Here is a 15496-nt window from a genome sequence, read left to right as displayed (position 1 = left end):
GACTTTGAAATCATTATGAAAAGTCTAATCAGAGCCTCAGAAGGGAAATCAAAGAGGAAGCGTCGCTCAGCAGATGAATGGGGAAAGGAAATCGAGGAGCTCGCCGCATTGGTTTTATCCCGCCCCGAAACCCAAGTTTGCGATAACATCTGAAAGATAAAACGACTCACTGGTTGTGATGCGGGAAAAATGGAACGCCGATACAGAAGGAGATTAAAGGAGAGTTCCAGAGAAGGAAGATTGGACACCGGTGATAGAAGCCACTGAGCAGATAAACAGACAAAAGAGCCCAGCCGCCTGCTTCTTGAATGCAAAAGATGCGCAAAAAGAATCATCCCCATGGAGTTGATCATATCTGGACTTGTCAACTTGACAGGTTGTCCCAATCAGGCCCGAGGGAGGGGAAATTGTTCAACATTTGAGCAGGTTCTCTCAAGAGGCAGCAGTCGAGCCAATCTCTGATGTAGTGCAGGGACAAAGAAAAAGACACCTCGTGCACAATGATAAGTGAAGCAGCCAAAAGTGAAAGGAAAAACAGACAAGAAGAAGAAAGTCCAGCTTGGATCACACATTGACGTCACCAAAGTACTTATCCATAGTAGCTTTCCATTAGTGATGATTGCAAAGGATCCATTTTGTGAATCTTTGTCTGGGTTCCCTTTTAGAGGCCTTTTGAGAGTGCTATTTGTGTTATAAAAGTCATATTTTTCCACTTTGAAAAGAGATCTGGACCAATTATTACCGTGTTCTGAAATGACCCAGTCCATGCACAATTTTCTCATAGTATGGCACGACTCCATTTTAGATGATTCCAAAGCTCCAATTGTATTGCTGGATAGTCTCACAAATCGTTTTTGTTTGTGGCATTTATTAAAAAAAAAAAAGAAAAATCCCATTTGGCTTTGAACTAAGTGGCACTTTTTGTGCATTTGGCAGATGCAGTTCTGGGCGTGCCGGGTTACTCGATCAGGTTCCACGTCTGTTTTTTTTTCTGAGCAATCATGTGTTGTTGCTCACGCAAACCTTAGTAAATTAAGCCCTTAGCGTATTGTGCTCCAAAGTCGTGTCCACACTCTGAATCCACTTAAAGCGGGCCAACCTCATGGGTGACCTGCTTTTAGTCACAATAGAATCACAGTTCTTGCTGTGAAACCGCAAAAGTGGAGTGTGCTCTGACACATACTGCTGGCCGTGAATAACAAAGCAGCGGTTATTGCATACTCACACATTCATAAGAAGAGACCATTCTCGTCAAAGTATGAATTCATTCATTCTCGTGTGATTATTTTCTTTGGGCTGGTGAAGGCCTACTATTCATTCATTGTTTCTTTTCTTAATCTAAATTTGTGTATTGCGTACGGAGACTCTGGTACCTCAAGCTGCACTGGTACCTGGAGCCTCAAAGATAAGTCACAGTCCTGCAAAATACAGAAGATAGAGGATTTGATTTCCCATTGCTTGGTTATCCCAGCGCTGGAAGTCTTTGCTCATGAAATCTTTCTATCCCCTTCACCCAGTTGTGCTGACTCGCCGCCTCTGTGGCCCCGCTGGGATTTGAAAGCTTCTCCAGAGTCAGATGGCTCCCTTATAAGTTGCCCTGACTTGTGGAAAAAACAGTTACCGTTCTCGTGAAGGTTAACTTTTATGTTGGTTTGTGATGCCTCGAAAACACGAATGGAGCATTGAAGCCTGCGGCGTTACATAATGATTCCACGAGGCAGTCGGATAGACAGACACAAAGAGGATATGAATGGAGGAAGTAAATCAACATTCGTTGAAACAAACACTAGGCTCAAGTTTCTCAGGCTATTTTGACCTTAACCACATCTGACCTTTCCCTTGACCAAGACTCATCCGTTGCCTTTCTGTGAATGAAGATAATGCACAGACAAAATACAAGCAGATCAAGATTTTCATTCCAAGCAATAGAAAATGCTGCATGTCGTCTCATCTAAAATGGCAGAATTTATTTATTTATTTTTAGACTTAAACACAAATGCTGCAGCGGCTATTAAACTTGCTCATTCCTACACGGAACACTTGGCTTCCCTAAGTCAATCCTTTTCACAGCTGACCGCTTTAAGCATTCATATGGAAGTATTAAAGTTGTCAACAAGAATACTACTCAAGACGTATAATCTAACCAGTCTCCAAAATGATGTCATTTGTCAAAACTTTATGCTTTGCACCCAAAAAAAAGACCAAAGCGGTCTAAATACCCAAAGATTTGTCTTCCATACTCTCCATCACTCAATACTAAAACGTTCATGCACCACTTGAGCCATCCCAAGAGGGCTGTGAATGCTTTTTCTTGCCTTTCCGTGGAAAGAGATGGGTTAGAGTTCAGGGTCAAGTATGCAATTTGATGGTGTAGCATCAAAAAAACATTTTCCTGTGAGCCCTTTTCATCCAAACAGCCACAGAAGTGCCAAATAAATCCGAGACCTACTGTAACTCTTCATCATTCTCATTTTCATTCTCATCATCATCGTTCTGCCCTCTGGCTTCATATAGCATCAAGATAAGAAGTGAGACTCGATCGTTAATGTAACGGCATTTCTTCGCTCGGGGTCAATAGTGGTTTTTTTTTCAGGCATTTGAAATTGTAGCTCATATCCACATTTTTTTTTTCTTCATCTAGCTGGTACTCATAAGGACATATTACACCTGTAAAACATCCAAATGCAAGTATTCATCATTCGTTCACACGCTTTGAATAATAAAAAAAAAAACTTGACGGGATGATTAATGCGCTGACTCTTCAAGCCAAGAAAGCACATGTGCGAGAAAGATGAATTTAAGCACATGACTAACATCTATATATGCAGTAAATGGGGCTTAGAGGTTACTATAAGGGCAACACAGTTAAAGGAGACTTTTTTTGGGGGGGGGAGTAGGTAGGACTTACAGAGGTGGCACCTGCGAGCCACATGTGGATGAAAAACGCCATCGTCATCATTAAAAACTAGTGTGGAAGGGATCGTTAAGTCATTATTTATGTGCTTCCTGCTGCTTTTATCGCCACCAGACGTACAGACGGCCTCAGAAGAATAACACAATTGTGTGAGCCACCTAAGGGGGTTCGGGCTAATAGAAAAAGTGCAGACATGGACAGTCTCGGGCACTTGTAAAGTTGCCAAAAAGCTTGCTGTAAAAATAGCGTCGTTCACGTGCTTGCTCCACAATGGACCTTTCAACAAATGAAATCCATGGTAATGAGACACCTTGCTTTTACAAGGAAATGAAAAGGAAAGAAAATATTCAAGAGTGTAATTTCCCTCATTCATCAAAAAGAACCTGATAGCCGACTATTCTGCTTCCATATATACCCAAAAACTCAAATTTACGGTCTACTAAAGGATAAATCAACTTCACAAGGAGGGCACCGAACATTATCGGAAACATCCCACAACAAGCTTTTTCCATCTGTTCGAGGCAAGATTCCAAAACAGGAACAGACTCATAAACAAATGACATGGCAGTCTGTGCATTCTTTTTCTTCTGTAATGCTTTTGGCTTTGACGTCTACACTGTGCGATCATCAAAATAGCATAATTGCTATTTTTTGTTAGCTACAATACGTGTGGATTGGCTCTGAGTAAACCTTACCGCACTTTTTGGCAAGTCATATCTTGCTAAAGTGATGTCATGATGTGGTTGGAAAAAAACAAAAAACAACTAAAGGTGGCTGGAAGTTAATGGGGGAGGGTTTTATAAAGGCCAGTTGGGTTGTGTTGCCCCCATGCAGCCCCCCGACTCACCATGGTGTTTCCTCTCCATTTCTAAGAAGGCTATTGTTGTTTTTTCAGCTGTGGCTGACCACCTCTGATGTGGACTCCTATTGTTTTTTTTTTTTTCTCCCTGGTTCAGTTACTCAATAGGACCACATGTATTCACAGGATTGTGGAATAGTAAGGTGTGTTATTTTCAATTCTCACTTCCCGTTCTTCCATCTCTTTCTTCCTTTTTTTTAATCTCCTCTGTTATTTTCCTCTCTGACGGCTCATTTTGTTCCTGCCTAACCTCTTTAAACACCTCGACAATCCTAACCAGCATGCTTGCTTCATCTCCTCTCATCCTTTTGGCTTCCCATCCTTCCCTAAGTCTTTTTCATCCTTTGACTCTTCTCGTTTTCCCATTCGAAGAGTCTTTTTCATCTCTTCTCGTTTTCCCATTCGAAGCAGCTCCGCATCAGTGATCTCGGGCAAGTGACCCGAGACGACCCGTTGGCCTTTGCTCCTTTCTTTTTTCAGCAGATCAGAGTGATTCTGTAGGCCATTTATTCAGCTACTTCAACTTAGATGAAGGGAGAAAAAAAAGAATCTACAAAAATAAATCATGCATTAAAAAAGTAGTAATACTTTTTAAACCATTAGACATAAAGGTTTTAAGTTTTTTTTGAAACACTCCTTTTTCATATATAGACAATCTGCATGATATTCAGGAGTAGGCCAGAATACCTGCAAAAAAACTGCAAGCAATCTCTCTAGTCCATATAAATAATTCCCTTAATAGACAAGTCTAAAAATAAAATACAAACCTCAGGCACATTGACACATGTCACCACACAAATTGGAAGGCATTTAAATCCACACGAGGTGATCCTGATACAACTTACCCAGCAAACCCCCAGTAATCCAAGCGAGTGGGGGTATTCGCACAAAGAGGCTGTTCAGCTCTAAAAGATATATTTGGGTCAGGTAGACAGCCGTGCAGTGCACACACATACACACTCACTGGCACCCTGCACAGACAAGCGTTGAGCTCGTTCCGCAACAAAAACACATCTGCGTGAAGAAACATCTGTTTTGGGTCTGCAATTGAGCCCAGATGGACCTCGGGGCAGAAGTAACAAGGGGGGGGCTCACACCATCATGCTTTGCAGGGGGCATGCAACCAAAATCAATACCTGTCTCATCTCTGATATTTAATTCAGTCGGCCAAAATCCAATTAGCCTTGTTTGTATTGTACTGCGGAGCACGTGGCATGAATATGCATTGTACGCAAGGGGGGGGGGGGGGGGGGAAACTTTGGTCGTCTCTTTAATTGGAGCGGGAAAAGGAGGTAAAAGCTAAACATAGAATGTGAATGAAGTTATCGCAGCTAAAAGTGATGCTATCCGCCTTTGATGTGGAGCCAGCAGAGGCGTCACGAAATAGCGCTGCGGTTCACAACAGATTTAGCCCCAAGCCTAAATTAGACCTGTCCCAGCGATATAGGCGGGTTTTACTGTCTTCTGTGACACTCTGGGGATGTTGCTGGAGCTGTTGTTTTGTTGCATGCATGCACTCAGACCTTTCTATTTTTGCACAGAGGTGTTTACATGTACAAAGAGGAGGTCAGATGCGAATCAGAGTGACTTTTATCGACAAATAATCAAACTATCTTTTTACTGGACCTGCGTGGGCCTTTTCAATCAAAGCTACTTTACATTCCGCACACTATGCCTTCACCTGGTGTGGCGTTCTGATGATTTAGGGCGAGGTAGTTGAGTGGATTAAGTGTGCGCTTCACGCTTTCTGCTTCATGCCTCCGAAGGAGGGCATAGTGTCATCGATCACTGCGAGACACTGTGGAAACATTAAAGTGAGACGTGATTAGTAAGAGTGCAGCCGTGACACGTCGGCGGGATCAGCAACAATGACACCCTGGGCCTTTTTCATGCCTCAGAAGTCTTTCATGATGCAGCCCAATTGAGTCATATTTGCTGCAATTTCTTTGCATTTCCTCGCAACCTCTTTGTGACCTTGGCTTGATCGGCGGTGGTCATCTACCTGCACAATCAGCTTTGTTGCAGTGTTTAATGAGCACACATGGAAGGACTCCATGGTCATTAAGCCAATACGGACTTGAGATAAGGCAACTATTGATGTGGGGGCTGATGATTAGAGATGATTAGAGGGGGGGGGGGGTCATTGCTGTCTTAATAGAGTTGCCATCTCGCAACCCAAATGTTATGTGTTCGGTTCGGAGTCCTCGTGAACACGTAAACATAATTCGTTTTTGCATTAGTGAACAGCTGCAATTTATCAAACCATTTCCGAAATTGTTCACGTGTGAGAAAACCTTTACAGAGACACCTTGATGCAGTTTAATGTTAATATTTTGTTATTGTTGCCGTCTTCTCTATCCCTCCGAGAGTGTTATGTGAAACAGCCTAAGCTGCCACTGCACAGAAGCAAATGCAATTACGGCCTCCCAGTAGATTCCTAATCACTCTGCCCCGATGTTAAAAGTTCTTTTTAATGGGTTTTGAATTTCAAAGACACAGCAGCAATTCACTGGCTTCCCATTTTCGCCGCATGCAAATAAGCTTATTATCTGGCCATTCTTGGATGTAGCCGTCGAGATAAGCTACCGACTTTATTCTTGGTGCGGCCCCCATAGACAGTGTTTTTAAATGAATAAAGTTACGAGAGGCAAAGTTTATTTAGGACACCTTTTTTATAGAGAAAATTGCATTGGGATGAAAGGCCGGTTTATAATTTCAGTTCGAGTTCATCAAAAAAGGGGATTTTGAAGGGGTTTAGTTCAAGGCTCGGAATTTCTTTCATGCCATACTTGACTCCTGACGTTGTGCACCGAGACTGGATCATGCTGGGGGTAAAAAAAAAAGAAAACTTCCCAAAAAGTGTTCCCACAAAGTTGGAAGCCGAATTGTCCAAGACGGTAAGATGAAGCATCAATTAGAGTTAAGTGCTGTAGGCCCTCTTCTGGAAAACAAGCCTCTAGCATTATCCCTCATCAAGCAAAGGTTTCAATTGGCACAATGCAGTCACTCATGAGACTACCAGATGGAGATTTAGTCACTCCTCAGAAGTTATTCCCACCGCTCCAGAAGCAGAGGTTGCGTGCTTTGCCGCACTCCATCTGATATTTGGTGTTATGCTTGGTGATGTAAGGCTTGCATGCAGCTGCTAGGCCATACGATGCTCACGCCAGCGAGTGAGGAGGCTTGGGATTCTTCTCAAAGATTGCACAAAACAAATTCTGTGTGTGCACTATTTTCATTTGAAAACAGTTTGGCACTTTGAAAGTGCATTTTGAACCCCATCAGTCTTAATGTATGAACATTTTTGTATAATACCTGGAAATGCTGAAATTGGCCAAGTATGTCAAAAAAAAATCTTATTGATTGGTCAACAGAAATTAAATATTTAAACATAGTTATCTACATAAATAGATATATTTAAGAATTGGGCGTTGTTGCAGCCAATAGAGTTATGGCCCATTTTATAATGTCGAATCAGTTGATTGTGCTTCCAATTTGTATCACAAGAATAAAATCAAGTACGGTGCAATTAAAGCTTTTATGCTTCTCTTTCTCTCTACTTGAGTGAAGCCAGACACATAAAGTGAGTTCATCCATAGTTTGGCTGAGGTTATTGCTCTCATATGGGGAGGCAGACAAAATGCATGCCAATGAAGAATGTGGCTTTTGTATAAAATGGTCTTAAGGAGGAGGAGGAGAGACGATGCTCCTGCATCTGTTTACGTGGTCTAACAGAGATGAGATCACCGGTGGGTGCCTGTCTCCGATTCTGCCTCTCTCTCTTTCCACGTTACCCTCGGTGGAGACTCAGTGCCACATGCACACAAGCACTCTCATTAACACTCCAACTTTGGAAGATTGTGCCAGTCTCTGTTGTTAATGGGACAATTTACAACTCAACAGACGGCCGCACCGAATACACGTGAACGCGGTCAGCTAATTAATTGGTTCCACTGGAGCTGAGACCTCATTTACTATCCACTCTGCCATGTTTTCTCAGATAATGTACTCCTCAAGACAGCTTCCTTATGGCTCTCCTCCTATATGTGCACTGAAGAAAAATGATTTTTTTTTTTTTTAAATCGACCAAAAAAGTTGTTGTTTTTAGAGCCATTTAATTACAGAGCTGATGTTGACAGTCGGGTGAGCTTGTTATCTCGGATGTGTTGAGTACAGGCAGCATGTGGGAAGATTGATTATAATACACTTGTGCAGGTAGCATCTCTCCAACTTCAGTCTATTAGAAAAGTGATGCAGCTAGCTAGATGCAGTAAAATTAATACGAATAAATCAGAAGCGTCGTTAATATTGGAGGTACCACTGTGCTGAATCCTCAGGGGGTTCTCAGCACCAACTCTTTTTACATCACACCATTTATTTTAATTGCTTTAATAAAGTCCTTTGTATCATTAGCTAGTTCTTACGATATTTCTCTTAAGCGTGGCAGGGCCATAAAATTGCACCTGTTAATTGTCGTGTCGGCCACTATGCGTTGAAAATCGTTTTTTCAGTGACACCCAAGAGAGTGTGCAGAAAATTTGGATCTTGTGAAAATATGTAATACAGGGGCCAACTCATTTATCATCTTCGAAAATGCTCTCCGGGGCCCTCGTCTTCGCAGGACCCCTTGAATCTTCATAACTGCCCATCCCCATATGGTAGCATGCAGCGAGTGTAATGAAAGACACTCGGCCATTTATCTAGAAGGTATGTCATACATCATTCGCTCTCTTATATGCCGTAACCTCTGAAGCTCACGTGATTGATTAGGATCTTAGTCATTTGGATCATTCCGTGCAGAAAAAGAAGACTCATCTTCAATCGAGGTAGAATTTCTTTGCGTTATAGGGCCAGCTCTTTGGGAAGAAGCATGTGCAGCGATTGGTGGTGAATATTTGCTTTGCAGACAAAGCAGGTGTGCATGTGTGACTGGCAAATCCGCCAGAGATGTGCGCCCGCTCACAGCTGTAGACAGTGATAGTGTAATTCTGCAGCCGGTGAGACGTTCACTTACCCGTTAGCCAAGCATGTAATTAAGCTTTAAAAATGTCACCGTGCACAGAGGTGGGCTTTATGTTCCATATCAATGCAAGCCCATGTGAGGGTTGAGGGGGGTAACACTGATTTAATGTTTGTTTGCTGTTGAGTATTCTTGTTATAAAGTTTTGACTTGGAATAATTTGTTGCATCATCCAAGCAGTTAAAATAACTAGGCATGCTGGTCATTTTGTTGAGAGTCAAACTATTTTTTTTTTTTCGACATATAAGATTTTTGTTCAGTAACACGGAGTTGGCATAGACGCAAAGATTGTGAATTGAAGACCAAACATTGTGTGGTCAGTTGGTATAGTATTGTAAGTCATTTCAATGAAGTAGGACATACTATGAGCTGACATCTGTTTTGCTTTGATCGAGATTGTCTTGTCTCTGTAGCGTAGGTATGGCGTTGACAAAGCGGTTTGTTCTCTGGCCTTGTTGTGACAAGTGGCTCTTCGGGAACGCCCCTCCCTTGGCACTGAGAAGCAACGCTGACACCAGCCTGAGGGTCTGAGTCCAGAGCCACCGTCGTCTCAGCACTCCATCAGAGGCTGGGTCGGCCGCAAGATTTTTCACGGGTTGACACGGTGTTGTCAAACATGTCTCAGCAAGGAGCAGTTTGGGAGGGGGGGAGTTGACTCACACATTTACAAGGTGGAGATCAGAAGAATGAATTATATCGAAGAAATATGTTGGATGTGTATGTTGCTAAATTCACAAGTGGAAAAGAAATGTTTCAAAAGTCTTCATCGAAAGAGTGGCTTGCTGTAAAAGTCAGCGATCACGTTGAACTTCTTCAAGCAATCGTCGAGGCACGTCATGCCTATAATTGCTGTCTAGTGACGCGTGAGGGCTTTTCAAACTCATGTTTGTCACTTTCTCGCAAAAATGTTGTGAAATTCTTTGCCTTATCTGAAATGGTGTCCCGCACACACAGGTACACTAACCAGCACGACCTCAGCGAGAGAAAGTGAGCTAAGTAAATAGAACGGCAGAATTTGTGAGCCACTTGAGAGTTTGGATGGGCCTCAGGGTGGGAAAGCGCTCGCTGCGCAAAACCAGCAAGATAGTTGTTAGTTGAGTATGTGCGTGCATATTCATGTGCGCGTGTGTTCATTCACCCCAATCTCGCATTTCCAAACAGATTGGAAGCAATGTGTGCATCCAGCTGAAGCAACTGACATTTCTGCTGTTTGGTGTTTATTCCAACATGCTCACATAAGCCATAATGCGTATTGTGACGAATGCTGGAGACTGAAATTGTGTTTGCGAGATGGGAAAGAGTACAAGACCAACTGCTTGTGTTTGATGAGTGATTCCAAAGCCACGCTGGCCACAACAGATAAGAAACAAACGGGCCATCTTGATCCATGAGAGCTCTTCAATCCCACTCTTGGAAAGGCACAGACATTTTCTCGAAATTAATTTTCCCTCGGATATGGAAGGTTGAACAAACGCCCCTGCTGGGCAGCGACAGACGAAGATAATCATCATCACTCCATCCTCCTCGCTGGCATGTTCTGAATGAGGTATTGTGAAATATAGCGCAAGCATGATACCTATTTTCCAGCAAATAGGGGATTTTTATTTACCTAGCAGCAGATACGATGTGAATCTGGAGTTAAAAAAAATAATAATAGAACTATTATGGATAGAAGAAACAACTAACAAGAAGACTTTTAGCTTCATATATATACCGTAATTTTCGGACTATAAGTCGCACCGGAGTATAAGTCGCACCAGCCATAAAATGCCCCAAAAAGTGAAAAAAAACATATATATGTATATAAGTCGCTCCTGAGTATAAGTCGCCCCCTCACCCAAACTATGAAAAAAACCACGACTTATAGTCCGAAAATTACGGTAGTAATGCGATCGTCGCTTTAAACGATCTTTAATTAATAAACAAAGATCATAATTACAAAGATTATAATTAACAATGTGCAGGAAAATCAATACATCATGCATTAATTTTTAATATATTCATCTGCGAGATAGTCAATGTGGTTCGATGCTGCTGGTTTCGTTAGCAGCCGAGCCGAGTTTAAATTGGCTCGCATTTGTGTGAACAATAACAGAAAATTGCTGTTATTAGCTAACCATTTTTCTTGTAACAATTTAGGTCAATATGGAAAACGTGCAGCCATTTCCTCTTTACACAAAATGGAGAATATGGCCCTTTATATGAAGAAGGTGCGTGGCGGCACGGGCGAGCCAGTGCCAAAACGCCGGCGAAGAATGTAAGTGCAAATGAAAGGCCAGTTCAAAATGGTAAGATAATCATGAGGGCTGTGGCTAGCAATTAAAGGGTGGCCCCACACCGAGCAAATAAATCCCAAAAGCTGTGTCCACGGAGCCATGCTGGTGAATAAACACCGCCTGCCACACATGCACATTAGTCATCAGAGGTGTCCAGAGTTTTTTTTCCTACTTCAAAAAGACACCACCCATATTGCGCAAACCCAATCGAAGCGCTTTGGGTTCTTTTTGTTACCCCCAGACGCTATTTGAGGAAATACAGTAGATATCAAAATGTCAACAGAGAGACATTTGCATTATTGCTGATATCAGTTGTCGTGACAACCATTATTTTGTTCCTTCTGTTTTGGCTCTTCTTGTAGATAATGCAGATGAAATTACAGCTTGTTTAAAGTAGCAATATGCGGTTGCTTTATAGATAGTGGTGCGCTTTTGTGTGTCAAGCCAAGCAATGAGTCAGAAGGCAGCAAAAACAATGGCAGTCTACTGTACTATATTCTTAACACTGGAAATGAATGCTTTCCTGACATCTGCGGTGTTTAATTGCAGTGGCACTCCTGACAAAAAGTTGGAATTCCCTCAGAAAATTGCATGCCAATGCAGGAAATGTCAGCATCCACACTGGTGGCTTGTTTGGTCTGTTTGCTGCATTTGTTGGAAACTTCAGACTCCACCAAGAGTCATTTTAGTGAAGCGATGCTCCAAAACAAATTTGTTGCCAATGTATTATTCATGCAGGAGCAGAAAAAGTGTTCTTCCTCGGACTCCCCCTACAGTAATGACTGCTGGATGAGTTGAGCGTTTTCGCTAATGCTATTTAGCATTACCAGAATAATCAATTATTCTTCTGGGCTTCCATTTTTCTCAGTGGTTACTTGAGGTATTGAATCAAATTCCTTATCGAAGCAATTCATACATTTTATCTCTCTGCATGCTTTGACAGGGGCTGGGATTATGTTTTGGGGGGCGGCAAGAAGAAAAGATATGGATAAAGAAGGAACAAAATGCTGTGGCCAAAATATCTCATCACTTACTAAGTCTGGTCTCACAGGCTGAGCTAGGATTTTTTTCCTGGATGCAGCAATAATCAGAAAAAAAAAAATCGGAAAATACCCCAAAGTCAATGATCATATTTCAGTTTATGCCAGTGATGTTGAGAATTAAAATTCCTTTTAAATCATTTCTGCAAAACAGCAATGAAGTTGTTTAGCACCTTTTCAACAGCCAAGATCATTTCGGCTGTTTTAGAAATCTGAATACATCATAAATCAGAGCAGACAGCAGACAACAACAAACTACAAGCGGCAATATAAACAGGCATAAACAAATACGCTGCCAATGAAATGCACATGTAAACTCAAAGCTCCTCAGTAGTTTCTTTGTGCGTTGCGGCCTTGAACAAAGTCTGGTTGGATTTTTACTTGTGTGTGTCGCGTCTGGTGTGCAGGGGATCAGTCGCCATTGAGGTGCGACCTCGGCCTCACACACCCGTGTGTGTGTTTGGACACTTGAGATGTGTTTGTATGCGTAGCGGCGGTCCCGTGTGTTGGTTGGTCACTGTAACGATTACAAAGCCAACATTTATGCAGGGAGGTTCTTCATTATATAGTGTAATCTTCGTATCCACCTCGGACGAAATCAATAGCGGTGTTAATATGATCCTGTGGACTCATTACTGCAGGAAGAATTCAATTGATTGGTTAGCAGACACCTTGGATTATAAACTGCGAAGATGGAGCGTATGCTCTCGCTTTCCAACCAGGGGTGCTATGAAGTAACTCGTACGTACTGCACCTTTAATGATTTTGTTGCACAGTTCCAACGATCCCAACCATCATATTCTATTTTGTATTTTGCTCCGAGGTTCGCTCGGAGCGAAACAATCTCGACTGTGTAACGGTTTTGTTTTCCTCTAAAAGTAACTGCACTAAAGGGAGATGAACACCCCTCTGCAATTAAGTTTGCGCTAGCGAAACATTTAAGTCAAGAAAAGCTTGCCGCGATATTAGTCTGGGATACATTAACTGCTAATGTTTGCATGGAGCTGCTGATACGTTGCATCATTTCATGATGTATATTTGTGAGAGGAGCCAAAATGACTTCAGTGCTTGCAGGAATACTTAATGTGAGCTATGATGCCCCTGATACATTTAAAAAGGAGAACATCGTGTCGAGCAAGCTCAACATTCTCATGCCCCTTGCTGCTGTTGAGTGATCCATCACAGTGTCTTGGGGTGGTGAGCGTGTTTGTCAGGTTGTGAAACAAAGTCAAAGTGGAGCTATGGTGGGAGGAGAGCAGGGAGAGGCCGGTGGAGGCTTGTACTAATATGCCCTGGAGATGATTTGAGACTGCCTCAAAGTGTAAAAAGCTTCCTGTGTTTTCCTTCAGGACCAGTTTGGCTGAAGACAAAATGGAATCCATCGGAGGATATACGATGAAAGCTGCAGTAGTGCAAGTCTATAAGAACTGGCCCAAGGACTAATGCGTCTGTTCTTTCTCATGCACAGATGTTGTCAACATCTGTCTGTTCACATACACAAATCATGTCAACATCTGTGTGTCTAGTCCTATAAACGTGCAACCGGACTGTCTGTTCTTTCGCTTACATAATGGCGAAATTGTTGAATCACACATCTTGACTGTCCCATAATATGATATTTCTAGACATAAGCCCCTCCCTGCCAAGAAAAAAAAAAATCCTAGCACCGCCACTGGATGAACCCATGATTCCTAATAATTCATCAGCAGTACTTCACCTTTGCAAGATTTCAAACAGGGACGTGTCAACTGAGCTTAGAGTCCAACAGAGTTGCGACAATGACACGGTGAGACTGGAAGTGTTACAGAAAGGCATTCAAGTGGAAACGTATGGAGAACAGAAATGTCAGTGGTGAATTCAAAAAAAAATATCCATTGGGGTGGCAACCACTTAAGTGACACAACTGTGTCCATCTAAGAAAACACACAAGGGATCTAGTAGCAGCACTCTCCAAACGCCCACCCTTTGAAAGACTCAATGGAGTCTCACCTCAGCTGCCTTCCTCACAACTTGCTCCCTTTCCTGTGCACTAGCTGTCTTTTTGGTGCGGAAAAAGAAGTTAAAGACTAGAAACCCGCCGATTGTGACGGTTGAGATGAAAGGGGAAAAGGAACAGAGGCGACATGCTGTCACTTACGTTCCCCTGAGCGGATGACAGGTGCTTAAACTTTCCTCTGTAGGTAGTGAAAAAGCACATTGATACACCTGCTGTGACTTTTACTCCAGACTTTAATTCTGTCATTCCAGCCAGGGTCAAGACGCTGGTTGATTCACTCCAAAAGGCAGGTGTAAAGTTTGCATTCAAGGAGAAAATCAAATCAACGCAGCAAATACTCGGCATGACGTGAGGGAAGCCGAAGCATAGACGCTTTAGCCTTGAACTCAATTGATTTTATACCACAGAGAGAAGAAGACTTCTATTTATGATTTTTTTTTGCACTTCCACCATAGTTTACTGCCTTTCTGTAACAAACAACAAATAGTTGCTAAGTGGAAAAGTTGCCTTTCTTTTCATGGACCAAGGAATTTTGTGTTCTCGCTTTACAAAGCGCTTTTTTTTTTTTTGTTTCTCCCACTGACTGGACTTGAGATAAAAAGTTTCTCTTGCACTGAAATAATGAGAAAGCGCCACAAGTTCAGCAACACAATGCATTAGCAAAAGGTAACTCTTGATTACTTTTGGACATTGTTTTTTTCACATTTCTTCCCATGCCATAAATACAAAATCCACTCCAAGAGGCTCATTTTTGTGTTCTTGGATCAATCTTTGTAATGGCATCACATAAATGATTAAAAAGCAATCATGTGGACCGTCGATAGACTGCTCATCATTTTGCATGAACAATTGCGCAACAATTGTGCAGAGCGCTTTGTTGGCTAAATGATGCAAGAATTGCTTGAATGTCATAAGAACACAGCGATTGAGGGATTCGTTGCAAATTAAACCTATTTAATTGTTCAGCTTTCTAAAAGCCTTCACGAGCAGCAACATCAGCATTTAAGACCTAAACTGCAAGAAATGTAGGAAGAATCTTTTACAAAGATAATAGTGCTTAGATTCGATTCAAAGTCTTAGGAATAGTGTTTAGGACTAATGGATTAAATGAAAGAAAACAAACACGCACATGAATGATCGCCTCTCATCAGATAAGGCAAAGTGTGTCAGAGATAAGACAGGCACGTGCACTTTAACATTGGGTGCTTGACGTAATGCAAAGTGTGTTATTTATAGGTGTCAGGGATCACCCAGCAGGTGTATTTCTCAGCCCAATCTCCCCACTCGTGCACCTCTTTCTGCTTTTGTGAAAGGATATATTTTTGCTGCTTTTTATCTCCCAAACGGAATCCAAAGTGATAGGTAGGATTATACGTTGCTCAGGTCGGGGA

At 42.1% G+C, this 15496-nt stretch overlaps 1 protein-coding gene and 1 long non-coding RNA gene across 3 annotated transcripts in view; one reads left to right on the top strand and one right to left on the bottom strand.

Moving 5' to 3' along the window:
- Positions 1-15496, bottom strand: part of LOC119139145 — a 72245-nt gene that overhangs the window by 6960 nt on the left and 49789 nt on the right. The window lies entirely within an intron of this gene.
- sema5a (sema domain, seven thrombospondin repeats (type 1 and type 1-like), transmembrane domain (TM) and short cytoplasmic domain, (semaphorin) 5A) overlaps positions 1-15496 on the top strand; it is a 69235-nt gene that overhangs the window by 4276 nt on the left and 49463 nt on the right. The gene's annotated exons all lie outside the window — the stretch shown is intronic.

This window comes from Syngnathus acus, chromosome 20 (assembly GCF_901709675.1).
Source record: "Syngnathus acus chromosome 20, fSynAcu1.2, whole genome shotgun sequence".
Classification (NCBI taxonomy): domain Eukaryota; kingdom Metazoa; phylum Chordata; class Actinopteri; order Syngnathiformes; family Syngnathidae; genus Syngnathus; species Syngnathus acus.
This window is presented reverse-complemented; position numbering and strand designations above follow the sequence as displayed.